The sequence below is a fragment of the Poecilia mexicana genome, unplaced genomic scaffold, assembly GCF_051168715.1.
Source record: "Poecilia mexicana isolate PSO_F unplaced genomic scaffold, ASM5116871v1 scaffold_2, whole genome shotgun sequence".
In the NCBI taxonomy this organism is placed as follows: domain Eukaryota; kingdom Metazoa; phylum Chordata; class Actinopteri; order Cyprinodontiformes; family Poeciliidae; genus Poecilia; species Poecilia mexicana.
The window spans coordinates 28382244-28395337 of NW_028263371.1; the positions used below are offsets into that span (position 1 = coordinate 28382244).

At 39.7% G+C, this 13094-nt stretch overlaps 1 long non-coding RNA gene across 1 annotated transcript; it reads left to right on the forward strand.

Moving 5' to 3' along the window:
- Positions 1–588: 588 nt before the first annotated feature.
- On the forward strand, positions 589–2351 carry LOC148160741 (uncharacterized). The gene is made up of 2 exons (XR_015762393.1): positions 589–1073; positions 1591–2351. It is a non-coding gene; the product is annotated as an uncharacterized LOC148160741 (long non-coding RNA).
- The last annotated feature ends 10743 nt before the right edge of the window (positions 2352–13094 follow it).

The window sequence follows — 13094 nt, forward strand, 5'->3', positions numbered from 1 at the left end:
TGTCATAAAGCGTCATTCGGTAAATAATGACACTTTTAATACAAAGTTGACATTATTCGAAATATCTTCGTTATGACAACTTGTCATTAACCAAGAAATCACGATCTGACATAAATTTTGTTATAAAAGTATTACCAATTAAACTTTAAAAATTAGCTTGATGTAGTAATATTATAAAGCTCTGCCATGTTGTTTAGTCTTAATTTTCTTAATTTAATCGATCCTAAAGTTTTACAGCAAGATGTCTACAAAGCACTTATGAACTTAGCATTTGAAACATTATTTAAGGCTGTTTTAACCCTTATGCGTGCGAGGACTGAGGCAAACGTAGAGAACTGTGGCAAATGATAAAAGTTTTACGTGTGTGGGGTCGGTTGGTATGGACCCCATTTCTAAACACAAGGGCTAAGTAGTGCAATACACCATCTCCACCAGTGAGAGGCAGCAGTGCACGAACAGGCGTGCAGTGTGTTGGTGAAGAAGAAATCTTCCATATTGTGGCGCAAACCTAACACAAGTTATAACGGCCAGACCTCCTGTTTAAAAAGAAGCCGAAGTTTGATACCTAATACATATGAGGTATGCGTCTTATTAACTTTACATTTTCTTTGAGAAAATAACATTGACTATGTTCTCTTTCTCTGTAATGTTAGCTATAAGCAATTCAAGCCAATCCTACCTTGCTGTAAGTTAATATTAGCTAAAGTTATTAAACACAATTACTGTAACGTTAGCCCTTAATACTAAATATATTTTAAAGACAGGCAAATTGTTTTTTCCCCCTCCAATTTTAATCTAGCAAATTAAAAGCCAATATGTTAGTCAAAGTTATCCTTCATGTGCATTATTTAGCGACTTGGCTGATGTGACACAGTGCTTGTGTTCTTTGCTTTGGCAAGTTTAGCCACATGAAGACCCAGGCTAGCCTAAGGACACATGGTGGGGAGGACAAAGTTGGCTAATGAAGACATGCTACAGTGTGGAGGATGATAATAAGGACCAGCCACCAGAGAAAGAAGTTCCTATTTGACCAAAGAGAAAGAAGCAGATGAAATATTCCCCAAGAAAATTAGGTAAGTCGTTTTTGTGTTAATATTTTCACCATGTGAAGTGGGGTGGGACAGCCAGGTAAGTGGGGAATGGGGAGCAGGAATCAACATTCACCTGCTGAGTTACGTTTTAGACAACTAAAACTGATGTTAAATCTATTTATTTATTAGTAAGCTTCTTGCAAACAACCCTAAGTTAGAGTATCTGGTTAGAAATAATTTAGAATGCTCATTAAGTAAAAAGATGCATTCATGTGCCTAAAACTATATGTTAAATGATGCATTCGAATAACAGTGGCAGTCTGTCTGAACTTCTGCTAGACAAATATTTGATCAGAATAATTTTGTTCAGCTCCAGTTATTATTCCACTTGTATTAAGAAATAATTGTATTGCAGTTTATAACAACCAGTCATGTTAACTAGGCATTTGTCTGCCAGTCTACCATTCTGACAGTGTGCAGCAAGGGACATTTTGAAATGGTATTTAAATAAATGCTGGAATATGATGACATTGTTTTTTGTTTTTGTTCTTTTTTTAAGTGACCACAATGAATTGAGTCATCACCGACTATGAGAATGTCCAGAAGAGATTCACCAAGTTTGAATTAGTGAAAAGGCTTTCGCCATGATTAACTATTGCAAGAACAGCTGTAATTTCTGAGCATTTCTGGACACCTTCAAAGAGCTGCTTCCAGGAAATGAAGACAAGAAGAAGATCTCCTGTTTTCAGAGCATTACAGGAAGACTATTACGAAGGAGATGGCTGACATAATCAAAGCAAAAAATTTTACTGTTGAAAGAGCCTATTTTCTTAAGTTAAAGAATAAGTAATTCTGTTTTAGTTTTTCAATCAGCATTTCAGAGTAACAATATACTGACCAGACGTTAAACCCTCTGTTATCTTAGAACAAGTTATCTTTTGTTTTATTCCAAAGGGTTTGTTCTACAGTTATGATGGTAGTTATAAGTAGTCCAGTGTGTTTCATTTGAGGTAAGACTTAATATCAGTAACTCTGTTAGCATTGCATTTGACACTGTAATACTAAATTACATCTTTGTAATTGTTGCTACTAGTTTCAATTTACTTGAGGTAAAAGTTAATATTAATGACACTTAATGACTTTGTCATAACTGCTGTAACTTGTTTCACTTTACTTGAGGTAATAGTTAATATTAATGACATTGTAATTACACTTATTGACGTCTTCATAACTGGTGCTACTTGTTCCACTTTAGTTGATGTAAAAGAAATTGTTAATGTAAATCATTTGACCGTGTAATAAAGCTTAGTGAAATCTTTATTGCTTGTCCTACTTGTTTTGCTTTATTTCAGGGAGTGGAAATATTAATTATTGTTTTGTTAAAGCTTTTGCTAGTGTAATAATTAAATCATTATGACTACTATTATGACAAATTTATGTTAGATCATGATTTCTTGGTTAATGACAAGTTGTCATAACAGACATTTTTGGCGAGGTTAATGACAAATTGTCATAACGAAGACATTTTGAATAACGTCAACTTTGTATTAAAAGTGTCATTATTTACCGAATGACGCTTTATGACAACAGTCATAACTATTCATGAAGACTTATTGATGTTCATGACAGGTGTTATGTCATGTTTATGACAGTGTCATGACAGTCTTATTCAACCCCCTTCAAATACAGTTACCGAGTTTTCTGTCATTATGAAAATGGAAATATGTCTCATTGGCAGCAGTAACTCATAATGAACTCATTTTTTCTGTACAGTTAGAGAGAACTTAGAGTACCATTTTTTTTTCCCGAGAAACATGAGTGGGGGAAAAACTCAACAAATAACGCCACGGCCAACACCTAGCAGACGAGTTGAAGCCGTGGACCACACAGTTTGCACCCTGAGAAGCTGGGCTACAAGATGTATTAGCATAACAAACCACCGGGTGTAATTTCCCCCTCCGATGAGCCAGATTCGCACGGAATGAGAGAGAGAATGTCCTGTGAACGTCAGAATAGTCTGAAAAAAGTTCTGGGACTTTTGCACAGGTGATGGCTGCGCCGCGTCAGAGTGACAGAGAGCAGGAAGCCGTTATCTTTTAATTGGCGAGAACACAAAGACTCAACCTTCATCCAAGAGTATCAGCTGTGTGCACAGTACAGCGACTCATTCTTATCTCCAAGCCGAGGCTTTTTAAGTCAGATTCAGATTAGATATCGTTTGGTAAAGTTACAAGTTAAAAAAAAAAGGAAACAAAATGAAACAATGTTTTACAAAGCAATAACTTAGCAAAGAAGGAATAGTCCAAAGCCATTATATAGCAGGTGAGTCAAATTAATAAATGTGAAACATCTGACAAAATAGAAAAATCACCACAAGGAAAATTTAGGGATAAAGACAAACACTTTTCAAACTTAACAGAGCACAATTTCAGTATGAAGATGACTTCAACACAAAACTGTAACATAAAAATGAAAGAGTCACAATAGTACAGTTTGCTTTAGATGGAGGGATCAACACAAAACAAAAAATCATCCCAAGACTGGGCAGGTGGAGCAGGTGTCAGAGAGACGGGCCAGAAAAAATAAAGCGAGATCAAGCGAGTGGCTTGAAGACGGTCGAGCAACCCGGAGGCTGACACGACGAGGCCCAGGGTTCACCAGGCTGACCCCGAGGTCAGCAGAGTCCCTGAAGAATGACCCTGAGACGAATGCTGACCTGAACACGACTAGAACCCAACCTCTGTCATATGAATTGCATTCTTCTTCATCATCTGGGTATTATAGCTGAGCAGGAAAGTCAAACAAGATGAAGATGATTTAAAATCCATGCTAGCATCTGTCGTGTCTGCTACAGTCATTATTAAGGTCAGCTGATCACCTCAACACACATTCTGCTCTCAAGACTTCCCTTTATACTAAGACTGGCAGGGATATACACCCCGAACATTCCCACTCTTCCCTCCTCACTCTTCATCTGGTCTGAACCTCACGGTCAGGTCAGATGGTACCAGTGAATAAATTAATGATGGCTATAAAGTGACCAATGAACTCGCCAGGGTTCCTTAAACATACGATTATTTTTACTATTCTTCTGTTATCGTCCATCATATACATCTAGTGGGTGAAGTGGGGGAAGATTTATTTCACAGAGTCTGGAAATGATTTGAGTTTTCATTAGCGATATGGATTGTATGTTTTCAGCACATGTTTGAACGTTGACCGATGGGTGTATTTTTGCAATGCATCATGGGCCATCAGCGTGCTTCTAGCAGAAAGAGGCCCACAGGGCATTGTTCTGTAATTCCTAGAAAGGAAAATGTCTAACACATGGAAAGAACATGAGGCACTCCAGGACTTCCAACTTTATGGGAATATGTAGAAAGTACAGCTGCACAGGACAGAAGTTAGATAAATGAAGAAATAAATAAAAACAGACTGCATAATGTAGAATACCGAAAACAAAAAAAACTGGATCTGAAACTACTGACCACGTTTCCTGTCCATGAAAACTCAACAAGTTAGGAATTTCTGCTCCTGTTTCCAAATTTTCCCCACATTTGGAAATAATGAGGATATTGTGTGCTGTCGTGTATTTTTTATGTTGTATCCTGTGTGGTGGTGTAATGTTTTGTCCCATGCTGTATGTTATTGTCTACTTGGTTGTTATTGTCTACTTGGTAATACAAGTAGAGACTCTGGTCAGTGGAAAAGAATTTCTTCTTCTGCCTTCCCACAAAGATGACCTTTAGACATTTCATTCCTAACCTATAGGGTTTGATTATACCCTCCCAGCCTCTACTGCTGTAGCGCTTCAACTCTTTTGAGGAAGCTATTCACACGGATTACGTGTGCATTGATGAATGAATTTAGTTGGCCATTTCCAGAAACACATTGGAAGGTCACACACTGATGTTGGACAAGTTACTGTTATAGTCAATTGTTCCCACTAGCAGCTGAATGTGGAATATCTTAATGGCAAGACGATTTTTACTGCACCACGTTGGAAATGATGAACCGTTCTTTATTAACAAAAGAATGACTCTTGATTCTGTAATAAGTGTTTGGTTCAGGGTTCTGGTTTTATTGGATCTCTAAGAGGACAGAGGAGTGGTTAGTGTCTTGCTGTTTGATTGGAAGACTAATATTGGTGATTAAATAAGTTGTTGTAGTGCTTGGGGAAGATTCTGATTCTAGTGTATTTGGAGGTCCATGAGGTGAAAAGAGGCTCTTTGTGAAAGTGACTCCTAAAGGTTAAAGTGCTGAACTTTGGTGGCTTGTTGAGGGAACACCTAGACATCCTTGCAGGTGACTCTAAAAGGATTGCTACTGCCACACAGGGTCAAAGTTCAAGCTGCTTGTATACAGGTTTGATTTGATGGAGGTTTGCCAGGTGCTGCCTGGCTCAATTGATAATCCTATAGACAGACAAAAACACCCCCATTATCATGACCCATTCATGGATGAAACACCTGTGGCCAGGGGAGCGTTTGGAATACCTGAAATTAATGATTTGGTTGGATTAAACAATCAACACTGATATGAATGACTTCATCGCACCTTTTCATGTGCACAAACTTTGGGGCCAGTTCAGTTATCCGCCATATTAGTGGATATCCATGTATTTTTTTGTAAGTGGAAATATAATGAAACATTAAAAAAAAAAAACCTGCTCATAAATTTCCACATCCCCACGATGCTTTAGCACCAGCTCGGCGCTGGGTGTTTCAAAGGCATTCACCGAGCGTGAGATCATCCCAAACTCACTGCGTTTTAAAGCAACTGGACAAACTTCTAACACATATGGGGCCACAAGATTAATGCTGCGTCTGCAGAGCGTGGGTGCCTCACGGGATATGCAGAAGCAAAGGTCAATATTCCTCACCCACTTGATGTCAGATTCACATGCAAACTCATGCATATGGGTTAATTTTAATGTGCAGCTTCAGTAACCAATAAAGAGCTAAGAAGGAGTTGTTTTTTTTTTGTTGTTTTTTTTCAGGACAAATGGGCTGAATGCAAAAAAAGAAACTCGCCCAATATTTGTTTTTACTCAGATTTTCACAATCTGTTTAAAACTCCGTCCAAACCAGTTTGCTTTGTTCTTCGTTGTCCGTTGCTGTTAACGACGGTTGTCTTCTTAAACAAGTAGCCAAAGAAAAACAGTGTCACTCAGCCGGGATGCTGTCTGCTTAGCCCCAACCGACCTGGAAAGATCAGAGTTCAGGCCCGAACGTCAGACAGAACCTGGAAGAGCGGACGGCAGGCAGCTTGCAGGCCTGGGTTAAGTCAACATTGATTTTGACTGAAGCTGAGCTCCGCCTTCGTAGCGTGTGTTGGTCGGGATTTATTTCAGCTTCGCTTCGGACCAATTTGTTCCAGCTGCTAAAATGAGGCGTTGCTTGCCTGTCGGTGTCAGTTATGGTGGAAGAGGACCAGGGATCTGACCTACAGTGCTGTGAAAAAGTTATCACCTCCTTACAGATTTCTGGTGATCTTTACTTCTCCAGCACACTTACACTTTTCAGATTTTCAAAACAAAATCTGATGTCAGACAGAGATAATCTGATTGAATACAAAAACCAGTTTAAAAGTGATTATTTAAGTTATGCAAGGAAAAAAAGCTCTATAGACAAGTCTGGCCCTATTGCTCCCTAATACCTACTTTGGTCCACTCATTTTTGCAAAATTATTTTAATTCAGCCACATTTTTGAGATTTAGTTCCATCTTTAAATGGTTAGGTTTATCCCAGATCTAAAAAGTTGTACCTTTGTTTAGTCAGTCCACAGAATATTCTCCCAAACATCTTAATTGTTATTAACTCAGGTCATTGTTGTGATATATTTAAATTAGTTTGATGATAGGATGCTCCATAAAACCAAAACCAGTGGAAATCTAAACCCAGAACTCGACAGCATCTTGGAGCATGATGTACGAAACACTAATTTCTTTCCATCATTAATTGGATCCTTTGAGGATTCAAAATCACTCGGCCGTCAGAGTCTAACGAGATAAACATTTCTGTCTTTCTGTCTCACACACCTGCTGGTTTTGGCTTTGTCCTGTGAGAGGCTGCCCATTAAACCAGATTAAATTACACGCACTCCACACACACACATGCTCACTCCTGCAAATTTCACTCATTACTCACTGTAGTATCATTTTCAGTTCTCACATTGGTCCTGGACGCAGAGACAAAGAGAGCGGGAAGGTTCTGTGCGAGTGCCAGAACTTTGCCTGTGAGAGAAAACTGACGTAATGGCATTAAAAGAACCGGTGTGGAACCAGGAAGTGGCCCGACTCTCGTACTGATTCGCTGGTTTTAGATGGATTTGGTTGCAGGGTGGCATCAAGACCAATGACTGAATCCAAGTGGACCATCAAGAAAGACATATAACACAGAAAGTTTGTACTTCTGGCATCGCTTAATGGTTTTAGGCATGTTATTCTAACAGTAGGCCATATTTCATACCATAAACCTGCCATGAGGTTAGCAGCTAGAGAGATAAGGGTAGGTCAGAGAATAAATCAATAAACGTTTGGACAACTTAAACTTTAAGTCGTGAAGTCTTAAGGAAGTCATGTCCTTTGAACCTTTTCAGGGTTTTTTTCATGGACAACAGGAGTTTGATGTTTTTCACAAAATAGTGTGTAGCTGTGAAGAGAGAGGAAAATGCTACATTCTAGCAAAAAAAAAAAAAACTGAAAAGTTTGACATCCTTTTGTATTCAGCTTTACCTTCAATTAAAACTAAATTATAGTCTTTAGGAAGACTATACCATAATGTAGTGAAGGGAGCTTTTATTAAATCGTTTGTCTAGAAAGTTTTTAATGATGCAACATTTCTAGACTCAAAAGGGCAAAACAGGAACTATCAGGTTTTTAATGTTATTCACTACTTTGTGTTTGTCTGTTACATAAAAGGGTAAGAAAATACATTGAAGTTTGATTTTAAGAGGTGCTACATTTACATTTTTGCAAGCTGCGTCACTGTAAACGTCGAACAAAAGAAAACAAAGCGTCTTGAAACACATTCTCTCGTTTTGTTTTAGACAACTTCTCTTATTAAGGTCAGCAGAGTCCAAAGCTGCAGCAGTTCAGCAGGAAACCTGAGTTGTTTGTTTAAGGCGAATGCGATGCGGTTTGCATTTTATTCTGGATTGTGGGTGCAGCTAATGAAGACAGTGACAGCTCGTCCTACGCACGCGAGTGACTCATCTACATGCTGATTAAGGGATCTTCTCACGGAGGAGCCATCAGTGAAACGCAGGATCACTCCCTCCCACTCCACAAACTGCAGCTTGGTGTTTATCCAGCTGCCCGTTTGGGGTCTCAAAGACCCCTGCTCCTGTCCTGTCCACCTGATGGAAGCGGACAAAGAAAGGAGGAGGAAGGCGGTAATTTAATCTCTGCTCTGCCGTGTTGCTAATTTAAGAACACCCTGAAAACCGAGGCTTCATCTAATCTCATTTCCAGACATTTGAAATAAGCAACATGTAAAAAAAAAAAGTATTAGGTTTGCATGTTTCTGTTCAGCTCTGCCAGCAAGGAAATAACATACAGTTCAGCGCGCTCTGGGACGCAGCGGGCGTTGAACCTCAGCTCACCCACATTGACGGGGATTCGACGGCCAGCAGACATATGGCTCGGCGGTTTGGAGCCGAAGCGAGCCGGAAACAATTGAGACTGAAATAAATAAAGAAAAAAAACGAGGTTGACCTCAGTGACAGAGGTCACTAAAGAAGCAGGAGAATCACGTTCAGCTAACTCGGCCTCCTCTTGACAAGGTTAAACATGCTGAGAGTGAAAAATCTCCCCAAATGAGACAAATCTAGCAAAGGAAAAACAAAACGGTAACCAAGAAGATAATGCGAGTTGAGCATAAGATGATGATTTTGGGGTTTGCGTGTCCACTGGGAGATCAAGTCAGAGTCCAGCTGCAGCAGGCAGGATGTGTGGACGGCTACTTTCCAAAGAATCCCCCAAACTCCTTCATCTGACATGACAGCGAGCGTTCAGCTGGCCGGCAGCCCTCCTATAAGTCTATCAAAATGAGCAGGGGGGTTAAATAGTTTAACTGGAACCACATAAAGTCCTTAAATGATTTATTTATGTGGTTCATACAGAGGAGGTTCCCAGAATACAAACATTTAAGAGGGAAATCGTCCAGGTTTGTGAAGGTTTCGCCGTTCAAGTTGTTCAACCAAAAACAACAAAATAGTGCCATAAGTATTTGCACCCATTTCACTTTATAAACACAAACCTAAACAAGTTTATTAGAATTTATTAAGATTTCAAATCAAATTGTGTGTTTTTATGAAGCAGAGGAGTTGTTTCTCTTTTTCTACACCCAAAAATCTGATCTGAAGTCACAGCATGATGCTGCCACCACTGTGTTTATCTGCAGGTTTAAGATTCCTTATGTGAGTTCTTTAGCTATTTAGTTCTGATTTGGATTGTTCCTCTATGTTCTGGATTTCTGTTGTGTTCTGTTTCTTTTTGGTTCCTATTCATTCTCATGTTCTGTTGGGTTCTGGTTTGTTGTCTGATAGACACTGTGTTCACCAGATCCTCGTGTTTTCAGTTTTTTTCTCTCAGCATCTCATATTTGCTCCTCTCACAGTCGACATTATTCCTGCTAATTACCACACCTGCACTAATTACTCCCCAGTACCTTTCTCTCCATCCATGGCTCCTGGTTTTCCTGAGTTTCCTACCCTTTTTGGATCCGGAGGTTTCTTTTCTTTTCCCCACAGCACACTGTTTTGGTTAGGGGTACCATGTGTACTTTTCTTTCCGCTTCACAATTATCTTCTACCTCCTGAACCAAACGTGAGAGTCGAGGGGATGTGAAGACTGCTGCAGGCACTGAACTTTGAGAAGTATGCGGTGTATTTGCTTTGTAGGCATCAGAGACAAAAAAAAGCCAAAAACATTCTCCTAGTAACACAAGCTAATCTCGGCATCAAACTGGAAACAGGTGGATGCCATTTCATTCTCCCTGAAGCTCATTTGAGAACACATTATGATCCAACAGAGACATGTTTGGACTGGATCTTTGCACGAAGATGTATCTTCACCAAGCTTCTTTTTACACATGAAAAAAAGCTAAATGTCAGACAGATCTCTTGAAAGAAACTTTTCTTAAGGGTAAAACTCTTTAACAAAACCTCTGATATTGGAGATTTGTGCAAATTGTATGTATACATGTACTTCTATTAGGTATTGATGTCAAATACAATCACATTATGCTGATGAAAACAAGATATGTTCTGATTATAATACATTACATCCCTACAGTCGTATGTCATCTACCTATAGAGGCGACACGTCTTTGTTAAAGTTCCAGGCTTTTGTTATTGGGGGTGTGAAAGATGACAATAGATCATTTTAAGACTATTCAACTTGTACAATATAAATGAAGACCAAACAAATCTGTGAGGTGAAAAAGAATACTAAACTATAGCTTCCTCTGATTCAATTTCAGCATCTTCTCCAAATATTTTGTGTTTTTCGAGGCCAAAACAGGTAAACCAGACAATTTTGCCCTTCTCATGACTCTGGTCACTCATCAGGACTAATGCATAAGAACAGCAAAACGGGAAGATTTAATGCTTTTGCTTTTACCTAACGAAACCTAGACTGAACCCTAAAGCAGTGTCAGCAAATTCTCAATTGAGACCTTTCTTGTTTCCTTAGACTCTTTTGACTTCGAGGGGCCAGCCGATGGACAGAGACACCCCACACCGAGTCTGAACTCCTTCACAGGAAAGAAAAACAGCCATTTTTTGCACTCTGAACACCAACTCCTTTCCCAGCCCACTGCGAGAATAATGCCCGCCGTCTGACATCACTCATGTAACACATTGAGACTGACAGCTCATCCCACAGGGTTAGTCTGGTGTTTCCACACACACATCATCTGGTGCCAGCCAGAGCCACAATATATAAACTGCGTGTGTGTGTGTAAATATTTCTGTCGTCTTGTTTGTATGCGCAGTACGTTTTCTGGGGCCATTTATGCTTTCCATAAAGTAGAGAGTCGGGAAGGCCACCTGTTAGTAGAAAGGTCTTTGGTTCTGTGAGCAACAAGAGAATTAGACAGAAGAACCCAATTTACCGATCTCAGTCTATGCCACAGAGATCTTTAAGGAAATAATGTCAATTTTCTGCCTTTTATGCAATGCTTTGAGTGAGAATTGTTTGGATTTCTGCTTAAACATGACCAGAAGACATAAACTGAACAGGATGAGAGGCGTAAACAAGCACACCAAATGGGAAATGGACTGAACTTGTGCAGCATACCAGACTAACAAACCGATGTACACCACAAGTCACATGAACCGTTTTTAAGCTAAAACTCTTCAATATTCAAACACCAATGTGCACATCTGGGAAGCTGGAACTGATTTGGGAACAGCTGTGTTTCCATTGACCATATAATTGGAATTACAAAAACAAATTTGCTTATTGGAAGCATCAATTTAGGCTTTTTTTTTTCAGATCACACTCATTACGTGATCAACAAACAGATGATACTACTGCCGGAAAAGACGAAGAAGACGACAGGAAGTGATAGAAGGATGATGGCGCGAGAAATGGAAGACAATGGCTGAATGTTGACTGACTGATCACCCATGATGCATCTCTGGCCACATGTAACTCCCACATCCACCATATGTTCAATGCTGTCATCAGATATGCATGAATTTCAGTCACTGATTCGTGCATTTCCTTCCTTTATATATTTTAGTTCTGCAGAACAGATTAGGGCCAGAAAGTATTGAGGCAGCAGAAACAATCTGACATCTCTGATCTTCTTTTATTCTCATCTGTCTTCTATTTTCCATTTCCAAGCGCTATCACCAGCTCCTGCTGAAGGGAGATACAGTTACTGGCTTCAACTTTTCTCTCTGTGTGAGCCAACCCCCATGACTGTCTGCTCGGCTCAGGTCTCTGTTTTGTTTGGGACCAGCCAGTTGCAACAGACTGAATAAAGAACAAGGAGATATGGACCATATATAATGGATGTAGACAGATCTGCGTTCTGCTGCTGAAATGTCAGAGGGATCATAAACGTAGCCGGTTTCACATTTAACTTGGATTTCTATCTAAGAATTTTGAATATCTCCAGCCAGCAAGCATGTAAGCTTCCACTGGATGTGCTGACAGAAATAGTTTTATGTCTACATGCTAAAACGAGTCAAGAAACTTGTAGGAATTAATCAACTTTCGTTAGGAGATGAAGATGTCAAGCCTTTAGGTGGAGTAGAAGAAAATAGAAACCAACAAACAAGGTAGTCAAAGAAACCTAAAATAACTCGACACCAGAAACATGTTGCATCTTGCCTGCAATCATGTTTGTAAATCTCCAGAGAGATTATCTTTCATCACCTCGCAACTAATCAGAAATACACATTTGCTCAACATAAATCAGCCAAGTCCTGGTGACATGTGGGTACAATTATGTCAGCTTAAAGCTACATGAATGCACAGAAATGTTGCATTTAATATCAATATGTTGAAGAGTTGTACATATTGTATGTCAAGGTTTCTTCTAGGGGTCGCTGCGGGAGTGGGAGTGTAGAGGATACTTTGAAAGGCTTTATGTTTCTTGTACATTCATATAAAGTTTGTTGTCCAGCAATGTCAAGCTTGTTGCAAGTGCAAGTTGGACTCTTCCTGAGCTGTTTCTGACCCTGAGGGGTTAATGGACAGGATCTTAAGGTGCAGTTCTGGGGAGGAGGGCGTCTGGTTTTGCAACCTCAGGGTCACATCTTTGCCTTTTACCAGATGATGGGGTACTGTTGAGGTCTTCAGACCATGACCTTCAGTGAATACTCCAGAGGTTTAAAGCTCTTACGCCCGAGGCAACTGGAAAATTCAATGTGCTCCTTCTAGATCAGGGATCAGTTTCCACCTCTTGCCAGTGTCTCATTCACCAGTGTTTGTAGGATGCAGCGGACGATGGATAGACAAATTGGCGTAGCGCGCCCAACAGTACCTACTGCCTGGGCGTAGAAGGCTTTATCTGATTAATGATTAATGAAAGGCCAACAATGGCA